Source organism: Lissotriton helveticus, chromosome 5_1, assembly GCF_964261635.1.
Source record: "Lissotriton helveticus chromosome 5_1, aLisHel1.1, whole genome shotgun sequence".
Classification (NCBI taxonomy): Eukaryota; Metazoa; Chordata; class Amphibia; order Caudata; family Salamandridae; genus Lissotriton; species Lissotriton helveticus.
Window position 1 is genome coordinate 1,647,925,140 of NC_136065.1, and position 13,565 is coordinate 1,647,938,704.

At 46.8% G+C, this 13,565-nt stretch overlaps 11 non-coding genes across 11 annotated transcripts; 7 read left to right on the forward strand and 4 right to left on the reverse strand.

Moving 5' to 3' along the window:
• Positions 1–4,255: 4,255 nt before the first annotated feature.
• Positions 4,256–4,350, reverse strand: TRNAV-UAC (transfer RNA valine (anticodon UAC)). Its single transcript has 2 exons — positions 4,313–4,350; positions 4,256–4,291 (listed from the first exon to the last, which is right to left on the reverse strand). It is a non-coding gene; the product is annotated as a tRNA-Val (tRNA).
• Positions 4,351–4,645: 295 nt separating this feature from the next.
• TRNAS-GCU (transfer RNA serine (anticodon GCU)) lies at positions 4,646–4,724 on the forward strand. Its single transcript has one exon. It is a non-coding gene; the product is annotated as a tRNA-Ser (tRNA).
• Positions 4,725–5,840: 1,116 nt separating this feature from the next.
• On the forward strand, positions 5,841–5,912 carry TRNAT-UGU (transfer RNA threonine (anticodon UGU)). The gene has a single exon. It is a non-coding gene; the product is annotated as a tRNA-Thr (tRNA).
• A 1,130-nt stretch (positions 5,913–7,042) lies between these two features.
• TRNAV-UAC (transfer RNA valine (anticodon UAC)) lies at positions 7,043–7,137 on the reverse strand. Its single transcript has 2 exons — positions 7,100–7,137; positions 7,043–7,078 (listed from the first exon to the last, which is right to left on the reverse strand). It is a non-coding gene; the product is annotated as a tRNA-Val (tRNA).
• Positions 7,138–7,429: 292 nt separating this feature from the next.
• Positions 7,430–7,511, forward strand: TRNAS-GCU (transfer RNA serine (anticodon GCU)). The gene has a single exon. It is a non-coding gene; the product is annotated as a tRNA-Ser (tRNA).
• A 1,116-nt stretch (positions 7,512–8,627) lies between these two features.
• On the forward strand, positions 8,628–8,699 carry TRNAT-UGU (transfer RNA threonine (anticodon UGU)). The gene has a single exon. It is a non-coding gene; the product is annotated as a tRNA-Thr (tRNA).
• Positions 8,700–9,843: 1,144 nt separating this feature from the next.
• TRNAV-UAC (transfer RNA valine (anticodon UAC)) lies at positions 9,844–9,938 on the reverse strand. The gene is made up of 2 exons: positions 9,901–9,938; positions 9,844–9,879 (listed from the first exon to the last, which is right to left on the reverse strand). It is a non-coding gene; the product is annotated as a tRNA-Val (tRNA).
• A 292-nt stretch (positions 9,939–10,230) lies between these two features.
• Positions 10,231–10,312, forward strand: TRNAS-GCU (transfer RNA serine (anticodon GCU)). The gene has a single exon. It is a non-coding gene; the product is annotated as a tRNA-Ser (tRNA).
• Positions 10,313–11,428: 1,116 nt separating this feature from the next.
• TRNAT-UGU (transfer RNA threonine (anticodon UGU)) lies at positions 11,429–11,500 on the forward strand. The gene has a single exon. It is a non-coding gene; the product is annotated as a tRNA-Thr (tRNA).
• Positions 11,501–12,656: 1,156 nt separating this feature from the next.
• On the reverse strand, positions 12,657–12,750 carry TRNAI-UAU (transfer RNA isoleucine (anticodon UAU)). The gene is made up of 2 exons: positions 12,714–12,750; positions 12,657–12,692 (listed from the first exon to the last, which is right to left on the reverse strand). It is a non-coding gene; the product is annotated as a tRNA-Ile (tRNA).
• Positions 12,751–13,042: 292 nt separating this feature from the next.
• Positions 13,043–13,124, forward strand: TRNAS-GCU (transfer RNA serine (anticodon GCU)). Its single transcript has one exon. It is a non-coding gene; the product is annotated as a tRNA-Ser (tRNA).
• The last annotated feature ends 441 nt before the right edge of the window (positions 13,125–13,565 follow it).

Consider the following 13,565-nt stretch of genomic DNA (forward strand, 5'->3'; position numbering starts at 1 on the left):
ACCCTCACTCACCCTCACTCACCCTCAACCCCTCACTCACCCCACTCACCCTCACCCTCACTCACCCTCAACCCCTCACCCACCCTCACTCTCACTCACCCTCAACCCCTCACCCTCAACCCCTCATCCTCACTCTCACTCACCCTCACTCACCCACCCTCACCCTCACTCACCCACCCTCACCCACCCTCACCCTCACTCACCCTCAACCCCTCACCCTCACTCACCCTCATTCACCCTCAACCCCTCACCCTCAACCCCTCACCCTCACTCACCCTCACCCTCACTCACCCTCAACCCCTCACCCTCACTCACCCTCCACCCCTCACCCCATCACCCTCAACCCCTCACCCACCCTCAACCCCTCACCCTCACTCACCCTCAACCCCTCACCCTCACTCACCCTCAACCCCTCACCCTCACTCACCCTCACTCACCCTCACTCACCCTCAACCCCTCACCCTCAACCCCTCACCCTCAACCCCTCACCCTCAACCCCTCACCCTCAACCCCTCACCCTCAACCCCTCACCCTCACTCACCCTCAACCCCTCACCCTCACTCACCCTCACTCACCCTCACCCTCCCTCAACCCCTCACCCACCCTCACCCTCACTCACCCTCACTCACCCTCAACCCCTCACCCACCCTCACTCACCCTCAACCCCTCACCCACCCTCACTCACCCTCAACCCCTCACCATCAACCCCTCACCCTCAACCCCTCACCCTCAACCCCTCACCCTCACTCACCCTCACCCTCACTCACCCTCACCCTCACTCACCCTCAACCCCTCACCCTCACTCACCCTCAACCCCTCACCCTCACTCACCCTCACCCTCACTCACCCTCACTCACCCTCACCCTCACTCACCCCCACTCACCCCCACCCTCACTCACCCTCACCCTCACTCACCCTCACTCACCCTCACCCTCACTCACCCTCACTCACCCTCACTCACCCTCACCCACCCTCCCTCACTCACCCTCACCCTCACTCACCCTCACCCTCACTCACCCTCACCCTCACTCACCCTCACTCACCCTCACCCACCCTCACCCTCACCCTCATTCTACAGGAAACAATACTACCGAAGACCATTCGAGGGTGAGAGCTCAATGCCACCGAAGAGTACGTACAATTATTATACTTAAAGTTCAGTCAACTACCCTTGATGCACGGACAACCTTTGAAGAAAGTGAAAAGCATGTACCCTCACCCTCACCCTCACTCACCCTCAACCCCTCACCCTCACTCACCCTCAACCCTCACCCTCACTCACCCTCAACCCCTCACTCACCCTCACTCACCCTCACTCACCCTCACCCACCCTCACCCTCACTCACCCTCACCCCCTCACCCTCACTCACCCTCAACCCTCACCCTCACTCACCCTCAACCCCTCACCCTCACTCACCCTCACCCTCACTCACCCTCACCCTCACCCACCCTCAACCCCTCACCCTCACTCACCCTCAACCCCTCACCCTCACTCACCCTCACTCACCCCCACCCTCCCTCAACCCCTCACCCTCACTCACACTCACTCACTCACCCTCACTCACCCTCACTCACCCTCACTCACCCTCACTCACCCTCACTCACCCTCACTCACCCTCAACCCCTCACCCTCACTCACCCTCACTCACCCTCAACCCCTCACCCACCCTCACCCTCACTCACCCTCAACCCCTCACCCTCAACCCCTCACCCTCACTCACCCTCACCCTCACTCACCCTCAACCCCTCACCCTCACCCTCACTCACCCTCAACCCCTCACCCTCACTCACCCTCACCCCCACTCACCCCCACTCACCCCCACCCTCACCCTCACCCTCACCCTCACTCACCCACCCTCCCTCACTCACCCTCACCCTCACTCACCCTCACTCACCCTCACCCTCACCCTCACTCACCCTCACCCTCATTCTACAGGAAACAATACTACCGAAGACCATTCGAGGGTGAGAGCTCAATGCCACCGAAGAGTACGTACAATTATTATACTTAAAGTTCAGTCAACTACCCTTGATGCACGGACAACCTTTGAAGAAAGTGAAAAGCATGTACCCTCACTCACCCTCAACCCCTCACTCACCCTCACTCACCCTCACCCTCACTCACCCTCAACCCCTCACCCTCACTCACCCTCACTCACCCTCACCCTCACTTGAGCGCCAAGATGCTCCTCGGAGCGATAGCCGCGCTATAAAAATGTGTGCTTACATTACTCACCCTCAACCCCTCACCCTCACCCTCACTCACCCTCACCCTCCCTCAACCCCTCACCCACCCTCACCCTCACTCACCCTCACTCACCCTCAACCCCTCACCCACCCTCACTCACCCTCAACCCCTCACCCACCCTCACTCACCCTCAACCCCTCACCCTCAACCCCTCACCCTCAACCCCTCACCCTCAACCCCTCACCCTCACTCACCCTCACCCTCACTCACCCTCACCCTCACTCACCCTCACCCTCACTCACCCTCAACCCCTCACTCACCCTCAACCCCTCACTCACCCTCACTCACCCTCACCCTCACTCACCCTCACTCACCCTCAACCCCTCACCCTCACTCACCCTCACCCTCACTCACCCTCACTCACCCTCACTCACCCTCACTCACCCTCACTCACCCTCACCCTCACTCACCCTCACTCACCCTCAACCCCTCACCCTCACAACACATATTGTGTTACAATAGGTGTCACATTTGCGAAAGATAAAACTATTGGCATTGTAAATAACAAAGCTATTAATTTCGCTATTTTCAAAACAAGCACATAAATAAAAAATGTGTCCTTTACAATACCAATAGCTCAAACTTTCCTAATGCGAGACCTATTGCATTGCTGTGCTTCTCTCCCCTGCTGCACTCTCCTGCTCTCTAGAGATGTGGCCAAACGACCAGAGCTGCCATCTAAGTCACGTAAATACAAAACATGTTGCATTCCAAATGCTATAGGTGTCACATTCGCGAAAGTTATAACTATTGGCATTGTAAATGACAAAGCCATCAATTTAGCAATTTTAAAAACCAACAAATAAATAAAATATGTCATTTACAAGACCAATAACTCCAACTTTTCTAATGCGAGACCTATTGCATTTCCAATGCTTGTTATATGTGAGTTTCTGTATGTTGTTTCCAAGTCATTCTTTCTAGGAGTCACACCTTGTCTTAAGTTTGCTTATTGACAAGCTTCCCTTTCCTGCTTTCATCGTATCAAGAAGACTTCATGAAAACCATTGAACCATAAACTATGGCCTCACCCCTTCCGATCGCCTGACAAACGCCATTCTCACCCCGCCGGGCAAAGCTAAATAAGCCATGCATATTTGAAGTTCCTTTGAAAGTCAGAGCGAGGACTATGACCTCTGTTCAGACTGAGTCTGCATCCACAGAAAGGATGAAATAAGGATCTAGAAATTTCACCAAGGAGATGTGAACTTCATCCCCCTTAAAAAACTTTTCCTCCCAGATGCCCCGGCTCTTAGGCAAATGAGGTTAATCTTCAAAACCCCACCCCCACTAACCATAAATATCCGACTCTCCTGCTGTCCATTCAAATGATACAAGGTATCTTGTACATAGAGAGAATGTGAGAAAAAGCAGAATCGCTTCATAGATTTGGTGACCTTGGATGGGTGGGCTGGATAAAGAAGTGAACCTGATTTCGGGAAAAGGAGTATCGTGATGGGGATGAGGAAAAGAGAACATGGACCACATTCACAAGTTAGAGAAATAAATATATTAGGTTGAATGGTTTTAAAAAGTTAACTTTGAGCATGAATTGTTTTTTTAAACTGCAAAGAATAAAAAAAATCAATGTGGGATTGGAGGCACAATCTGAGCAGAAAGCACCATAAGCTGCTATGGTGCAACTCTTATGTTGACTAGAAACATTAATATGATGACGCTCTTCTTTTGATATGTCTTTCAGTTAAATTTTACTGTAAGTAGCTGATACAGCACTGTTTGCAGCTCCTCAGTATATGGTTATCCCGTGACAACAATGTTTTCATCATATTTATTATTCTACAAATGTATTTTTAAATGCACTGATGTGGTGTTTGCATGCTATGCAAGACGGCACATCATGGAATGTTTATAAGGAGCATCGAATAGGATTGTGATATTTGCACCTGGAAGAGCCGGACACGCAGATCCTGAAAAGAAGTAAAAACTCTCTAGCTTTACTAGAGCTACTTTACTTTTAGTGAAATGGTTTATGAAAACCCAGTAAGCTGCTCCAGGTGAGGCTCAAACTCACAACCTCGGCATGCCTCAATGCAAGTACTGCTGTGTAAATACCGCGCGCTAACCGATTGCGCCACTGGAGCTCACTGTTCTCATACCTCCCCAGTTGAGCCATCTAGAGCTGACCAAGTAGATACTGGCACTGCTCCCTTATTCACTGTGCAAGATCGACTCACATGCTAGCATGTTATCATGACTATTAAAAACTACAGTCCTAATGGAACAGATTTGATAATTCTGCTATATCATGTGCTCTGTCTATTGAACACCACATATATTTGCCAGTTCTGACACAGTCTAGGAGAAACTTATGATTATTTGTAATTAGCACATCGTAAGAATTTCCTAAAAAATGAAACATAGTCACCTAAGGCAGACGAGGTGGCCGAGTGGTTAAGGCGATGGACTGCTAATCCATTGTGCTCTGCACGCGTGGGTTCGAATCCCACCTTAATCGGAACGCCATCAGACACTCTTTTGATGGTGGGCATGTCTCGTAGTACAATTACACTCTCTTTCAAGACACAGCCATAATCCACTAGAAGGGCCCAACTGACTATTCCATTTTGGCAATTATGTCAGATTAAGGGAAGTGTTTTGTGCTTAATTGAAATTAGATCTTTCATGAAGTGTCCAGAGGATTGCCTTTCCCTCACTCCTGGCCTTCTAACTAACCCTGGTCGTAGTGGGCGTAGTGGGACTCCGCGGAGCTACGCGGAGTGGGCGAGAAGCTACGCCCACTCCCGCACTCCGCGTAGCCCCACTACGCACCTCCCTCCCGCTCTCCCCTACATACATTATTTAAGCAACTACCCTTAATAAAACAATTTTAAAGCACTTACCGTGTCCGGGGCTCGTCCGGGGCTCCCTCTTGGAATAGCGTCGTCCTGGATACCAATGCCCATGCGCGGGAGGCCGCGCATGCGCATTGGTATCCAGGAAGGGACGCTATTCCAAGAGGGAGCCCCGGAAGAGCCCCGGACATGGTAAGTGCTTTAAAAATTGTTTTATTAAGGTTAGTTGCTTAAATAATGTATGTAGGGGAGGGCGGGAGGGAGGCGGGTGGCGGCCGAATCGGCTACGCACACGGAGTGGGCGTAGTGTTGCCGGCTACGCTGTCTACGCAAAATGCGTAGAAGGCAACACTACGCCTACTCCGTGGGCGTAGCCGATTCGGATGCCCAGGGTTACTTCTAACCAGTTTGGATAGATAGACTGATAAGAAAGCAGCTCTTACTCCTAAAGTTTCAGCCATCTCAAGTGTATGACTGTTGACATATGTCTGCCCCACAGAGACAGATCACTTCTAATAAGTGAGTTCTCTATCTGTCACTGATTGTGGACATACTAACTAGAGCTATCAGTATGGTCATAAATGTGAATACTCTTATGTTCTCAAATCAAAATGGAGTTTTTCCTACTTCCAAGAAAAGTGTCTTAAGCATGCTCTTCAATTTGTGCACGCATGTAGACATTCAAATGCAACTGCATTTCCATACAGAGTCTCAAAATCATAGATATCTTCATACCGCAGTAAGAATACATGAAGCGATTTACATACTGCAGGCAGGCTGGCCTTGTAGCTCAGTGGCAGAGCACTGGTCTTGTAAACCAGGGGTCATGAGTTCAAGCCTCATCAGGGTATTTTTATATGTGAGTTTCTGTATGTTGTTTCCAAGTCATTCTTTCTAGGAGTCACACCTTGTCTTAAGTTTGCTTATTGACAAGCTTCCCTTTCCTGCTTTCATCGTATCAAGAAGACTTCATGAAAACCATTGAACCATAAACTATGGCCTCACCCCTTCCGATCGCCTGACAAACGCCATTCTCACCCCGCCGGGCAAAGCTAAATAAGCCATGCATATTTGAAGTTCCTTTGAAAGTCAGAGCGAGGACTATGACCTCTGTTCAGACTGAGTCTGCATCCACAGAAAGGATGAAATAAGGATCTAGAAATTTCACCAAGGAGATGTGAACTTCATCCCCCTTAAAATACTTTTCCTCCCAGATGCCCCGGCTCTTAGGCAAATGAGGTTAATCTTCAAAACCCCACCCCCACTAACCATAAATATCCGACTCTCCTGCTGTCCATTCAAATGATACAAGGTATCTTGTACATAGAGAGAATGTGAGAAAAAGCAGAATCGCTTCATAGATTTGGTGACCTTGGATGGGTGGGCTGGATAAAGAAGTGAACCTGATTTCGGGAAAAGGAGTATCGTGATGGGGATGAGGAAAAGAGAACATGGACCACATTCACAAGTTAGAGAAATAAATATATTAGGTTGAATGGTTTTAAAAAGTTAACTTTGAGCATGAATTGTTTTTTTAAACTGCAAAGAATAAAAAAAATCAATGTGGGATTGGAGGCACAATCTGAGCAGAAAGCACCATAAGCTGCTATGGTGCAACTCTTATGTTGACTAGAAACATTAATATGATGACGCTCTTCTTTTGATATGTCTTTCAGTTAAATTTTACTGTAAGTAGCTGATACAGCACTGTTTGCAGCTCCTCAGTATATGGTTATCCCGTGACAACAATGTTTTCATCATATTTATTATTCTACAAATGTATTTTTAAATGCACTGATGTGGTGTTTGCATGCTATGCAAGACGGCACATCATGGAATGTTTATAAGGAGCATCGAATAGGATTGTGATATTTGCACCTGGAAGAGTCGGACACGCAGATCCTGAAAAGAAGTAAAAACTCTCTAGCTTTACTAGAGCTACTTTACTTATAGTGAAATGGTTTATGAAAACCCAGTAAGCTGCTCCAGGTGAGGCTCAAACTCACAACCTCGGCATGCCTCAATGCAAGTACTGCTGTGTAAGTACCGCACGCTAACCGATTGCGCCACTGGAGCTCACTGTTCTCATACCTCCCCAGTTGAGCCATCTAGAGCTGACCAAGTAGATACTGGCACTGCTCCCTTATTCACTGTGCAAGATCGACTCACATGCTAGCATGTTATCATGACTATTAAAAACTACAGTCCTAATGGAACAGATTTGATAATTCTGCTATATCATGTGCTCTGTCTATTGAACACCACATATATTTGCCAGTTCTGACACAGTCTAGGAGAAACTTATGATTATTTGTAATTAGCACATCGTAAGAATTTCCTAAAAAATGAAACATAGTCACCTAAGGCAGAAAAGGTGGCCGAGTGGTTAAGGCGATGGACTGCTAATCCATTGTGCTCTGCACGCGTGGGTTCGAATCCCACCTTCGTCGGAACGCCATCAGACACTCTTTTGAAGGTGGGCATGTCTCGTAGTACAATTACACTCTCTTTCAAGACACAGCCATAATCCACTAGAAGGGCCCAACTGACTATTCCATTTTGGCAATTATGTCAAATTAAGGGAAGTGTTTTGTGCTTAATTGAAATTAGATCTTTCATGAAGTGTCCAGAGGATTGCCTTTCCCTCACTCCTGGCCTTCTAACTAACCCTGGTCGTAGTGGGCGTAGTGGGACTCCGCGGAGCTACGCGGAGTGGGCGAGAAGCTACGCCCACTCCCGCACTCCGCGTAGCCCCACTACGCACCTCCCTCCCGCTCTCCCCTACATACATTATTTAAGCAACTACCCTTAATAAAACAATTTTAAAGCACTTACCGTGTCCAGGGCTCGTCCGGGGCTCGCTCTTGGAATAGCGTCGTCCTGGATACCAATGCCCATGCGCGGGAGGCCGCGCATGCGCATTGGTATCCAGGAAGGGACGCTATTCCAAGAGGGAGCCCCGGAAGAGCCCCGGACATGGTAAGTGCTTTAAAAATTGTTTTATTAAGGTTAGTTGCTTAAATAATGTATGTAGGGGAGGGCGGGAGGGAGGCGGGTGGCGGCCGAATCGGCTACGCACACGGAGTGGGCGTAGTGTTGCCGGCTACGCTGTCTACGCAAAATGCGTAGAAGGCAACACTACGCCTACTCCGTGGGCGTAGCCGATTCGGACGCCCAAGGTTACTTCTAACCAGTTTGGATAGATAGACTGATAAGAAAGCAGCTCTTACTCCTAAAGTTTCAGCCATCTCAAGTGTATGACTGTTGACATATGTCTGCCCCACAGAGACAGATCACTTCTAATAAGTGAGTTCTCTATCTGTCACTGATTGTGGACATACTAACTAGAGCTATCAGTATGGTCATAAATGTGAATACTCTTATGTTCTCAAATCAAAATGGAGTTTTTCCTACTTCCAAGAAAAGTGTCTTAAGCATGCTCTTCAATTTGTGCACGCATGTAGACATTCAAATGCAACTGCATTTCCATACAGAGTCTCAAAATCATAGATATCTTCATACCGCAGTAAGAATACATGAAGCGATTTACATACTGCAGGCAGGCTGGCCTTGTAGCTCAGTGGCAAAGCACTGGTCTTGTAAACCAGGGGTCATGAGTTCAAGCCTCATCAGGGCCTTTTTATATGTGAGTTTCTGTATGTTGTTTCCAAGTCATTCTTTCTAGGAGTCACACCTTGTCTTAAGTTTGCTTATTGACAAGCTTCCCTTTCCTGCTTTCATCGTATCAAGAAGACTTCATGAAAACCATTGAACCATAAACTATCGCCTCACCCCTTCCGATCGCCTGACAAACGCCATTCTCACCCCGCCGGGCAAGCCCTGCCGGGCAAAGCTAAATAAGCCATGCATATTTGAAGTTCCTTTGAAAGTCAGAGCGAGGACTATGACCTCTGTTCAGACTGAGTCTGCATCCACAGAAAGGATGAAATAAGGATCTAGAAATTTCACCAAGGAGATGTGAACTTCATCCCCCTTAAAATACTTTTCCTCCCAGATGCCCCGGCTCTTAGGCAAATGAGGTTAATCTTCAAAACCCCACCCCCACTAACCATAAATATCCGACTCTCCTGCTGTCCATTCAAATGATACAAGGTATCTTGTACATAGAGAGAATGTGAGAAAAAGCAGAATCGCTTCATAGATTTGGTGACCTTGGATGGGTGGGCTGGATAAAGAAGTGAACCTGATTTCGGGAAAAGGAGTATCGTGATGGGGATGAGGAAAAGAGAACATGGACCACATTCACAAGTTAGAGAAATAAATATATTAGGTTGAATGGTTTTAAAAAGTTAACTTTGAGCATGAATTGTTTTTTTAAACTGCAAAGAATAAAAAAAATCAATGTGGGATTGGAGGCACAATCTGAGCAGAAAGCACCATAAGCTGCTATGGTGCAACTCTTATGTTGACTAGAAACATTAATATGATGACGCTCTTCTTTTGATATGTCTTTCAGTTAAATTTTACTGTAAGTAGCTGATACAGCACTGTTTGCAGCTCATCAGTATATGGTTATCCCGTGACAACAATGTTTTCATCATATTTATTATTCTACAAATGTATTTTTAAATGCACTGATGTGGTGTTTGCATGCTATGCAAGACGGCACATCATGGAATGTTTATAAGGAGCATCGAATAGGATTGTGATATTTGCACCTGGAAGAGTCGGACACGCAGATCCTGAAAAGAAGTAAAAACTCTCTAGCTTTACTAGAGCTACTTTACTTTTAGTGAAATGGTTTATGAAAACCCAGTAAGCTGCTCCAGGTGAGGCTCAAACTCACAACCTCGGCATGCCTCAATGCAAGTACTTCTGTGTAAGTACCGCACGCTAACCGATTGCGCCACTGGAGCTCACTGTTCTCATACCTCCCCAGTTGAGCCATCTAGAGCTGACCAAGTAGATACTGGCACTGCTCCCTTATTCACTGTGCAAGATCGACTCACATGCTAGCATGTTATCATGACTATTAAAAACTACAGTCCTAATGGAACAGATTTGATAATTCTGCTATATCATGTGCTCTGTCTATTGAACACCACATATATTTGCCAGTTCTGACACAGTCTAGGAGAAACTTATGATTATTTGTAATTAGCACATCGTAAGAATTTCCTAAAAAATGAAACATAGTCACCTAAGGCAGACGAGGTGGCCGAGTGGTTAAGGCGATGGACTGCTAATCCATTGTGCTCTGCATGCTTGGGTTCGAATCCCACCTTCGTCGGAACGCCATCAGACACTCTTTTGAAGGTGGGCATGTCTCGTAGTACAATTACACTCTCTTTCAAGACACAGCCATAATCCACTAGAAGGGCCCAACTGACTATTCCATTTTGGCAATTATGTCAAATTAAGGGAAGTGTTTTGTGCTTAATTGAAATTAGATCTTTCATGAAGTGTCCAGAGGATTGCCTTTCCCTCACTCCTGGCCTTCTAACTAACCCTGGTCGTAGTGGGCGTAGTGGGACTCCGCGGAGCTACGCGGAGTGGGCGAGAAGCTACGCCCACTCCCGCACTCCGCGTAGCCCCACTACGCACCTCCCTCCCGCTCTCCCCTACATACATTATTTAAGCAACTACCCTTAATAAAACAATTTTAAAGCACTTACCGTGTCCGGGGCTCGTCCGGGGCTCCCTCTTGGAATAGCGTCGTCCTGGATACCAATGCCCATGCGCGGGAGGCCGCGCATGCGCATTGGTATCCAGGAAGGGACGCTATTCCAAGAGGGAGCCCCGGAAGAGCCCCGGACATGGTAAGTGCTTTAAAAATTGTTTTATTAAGGTTAGTTGCTTAAATAATGTATGTAGGGGAGGGCGGGAGGGAGGCGGGTGGCGGCCGAATCGGCTACGCCCACGGAGTGGGCGTAGTGTTGCCGGCTACGCTGTCTACGCAAAATGCGTAGAAGGCAACACTACGCCTACTCCGTGGGCGTAGCCGATTCGGACGCCCAGGGTTACTTCTAACCAGTTTGGATAGATAGACTGATAAGAAAGCAGCTCTTACTCCTAAAGTTTCAGCCATCTCAAGTGTATGACTGTTGACATATGTCTGCCCCACAGAGACAGATCACTTCTAATAAGTGAGTTCTCTATCTGTCACTGATTGTGGACATACTAACTAGAGCTATCAGTATGGTCATAAATGTGAATACTCTTATGTTCTCAAATCAAAATGGAGTTTTTCCTACTTCCAAGAAAAGTGTCTTAAGCATGCTCTTCAATTTGTGCACGCATGTAGACATTCAAATGCAACTGCATTTCCATACAGAGTCTCAAAATCATAGATATCTTCATACCGCAGTAAGAATACATGAAGCGATTTACATACTGCAGGCAGGCTGGCCTTGTAGCTCAGTGGCAGAGCACTGGTCTTGTAAACCAGGGGTCATGAGTTCAAGCCTCATCAGGGCCTTTTTATATGTGAGTTTCTGTATGTTGTTTCCAAGTCATTCTTTCTAGGAGTCACACCTTGTCTTAAGTTTGCTTATTGACAAGCTTCCCTTTCCTGCTTTCATCGTATCAAGAAGACTTCATGAAAACCATTGAACCATAAACTATGGGATCGCCTGACGAACGCCTGACAAACGCCATTCTCACCCCGCCGGGCAAGCCCTGCCGGGCAAAGCTAAATAAGCCATGCATATTTGAAGTTCCTTTGAAAGTCAGAGCGAGGACTATGACCTCTGTTCAGACTGAGTCTGCATCCACAGAAAGGATGAAATAAGGATCTAGAAATTTCACCAAGGAGATGTGAACTTCATCCCCCTTAAAATACTTTTCCTCCCAGATGCCCCGGCTCTTAGGCAAATGAGGTTAATCTTCAAAACCCCACCCCCACTAACCATAAATATCCGACTCTCCTGCTGTCCATTCAAATGATACAAGGTATCTTGTACATAGAGAGAATGTGAGAAAAAGCAGAATCGCTTCATAGATTTGGTGACCTTGGATGGGTGGGCTGGATAAAGAAGTGAACCTGATTTCGGGAAAAGGAGTATCGTGATGGGGATGAGGAAAAGAGAACATGGACCACATTCACAAGTTAGAGAAATAAATATATTAGGTTGAATGGTTTTAAAAAGTTAACTTTGAGCATGAATTGTTTTTTTAAACTGCAAAGAATAAAAAAAATCAATGTGGGATTGGAGGCACAATCTGAGCAGAAAGCACCATAAGCTGCTATGGTGCAACTCTTATGTTGACTAGAAACATTAATATGATGACGCTCTTCTTTTGATATGTCTTTCAGTTAAATTTTACTGTAAGTAGCTGATACAGCACTGTTTGCAGCTCCTCAGTATATGGTTATCCCGTGACAACAATGTTTTCATCATATTTATTATTCTACAAATGTATTTTTAAATGCACTGATGTGGTGTTTGCATGCTATGCAAGACGGCACATCATGGAATGTTTATAAGGAGCATCGAATAGGATTGTGATATTTGCACCTGGAAGAGTCGGACACGCAGATCCTGAAAAGAAGTAAAAACTCTCTAGCAAGGGCCGTCTTTCCCCTGAGTTTAATCTTTACTTTTAGTGAAATGGTTTATGAAAAACCAGTAAGCTGCTCCAGGTGAGGCTCAAACTCACAACCTCGGCATGCCTCAATGCAAGTACTGCTGTATAAGTACCGCGCGCTAACCATTGCGCCACTGGAGCTCACTGTTCTCATACCTCCCCAGTTGAGCCATCTAGAGCTGACCAAGTAGATACTGGCACTGCTCCCTTATTCACTGTGCAAGATCGACTCACATGCTAGCATGTTATCATGACTATTAAAAACTACAGTCCTAATGGAACAGATTTGATAATTCTGCTATATCATGTGCTCTGTCTATTGAACACCACATATATTTGCCAGTTCTGACACAGTCTAGGAGAAACTTATGATTATTTGTAATTAGCACATCGTAAGAATTTCCTAAAAAATGAAACATAGTCACCTAAGGCAGACGAGGTGGCCGAGTGGTTAAGGCGATGGACTGCTAATCCATTGTGCTCTGCATGCTTGGGTTCGAATCCCACCTTCGTCGGAACGCCATCAGACACTCTTTTGAAGGTGGGCATGTCTCGTAGTACAATTACACTCTCTTTCAAGACACAGCCATAATCCACTAGAAGGGCCCAACTGACTATTCCATTTTGGCAATTATGTCAAATTAAGGGAAGTGTTTTGTGCTTAATTGAAATTAGATCTTTCATGAAGTGTCCAGAGGATTGCCTTTCCCTCACTCCTGGCCTTCTAACTAACCCTGGTCGTAGTGGGCGTAGTGGGACTCCGCGGAGCTACGCGGAGTGGGCGAGAAGCTACGCCCACTCCCGCACTCCGCGTAGCCCCACTACGCACCTCCCTCCCGCTCTCCCCTACATACATTATTTAAGCAACTACCCTTAATAAAACAATTTTAAAGCACTTACCGTGTCCGGGGCTCGTCCGGGGCTCCCTCTTGGAATAGCGTCGTCCTGGATACCAA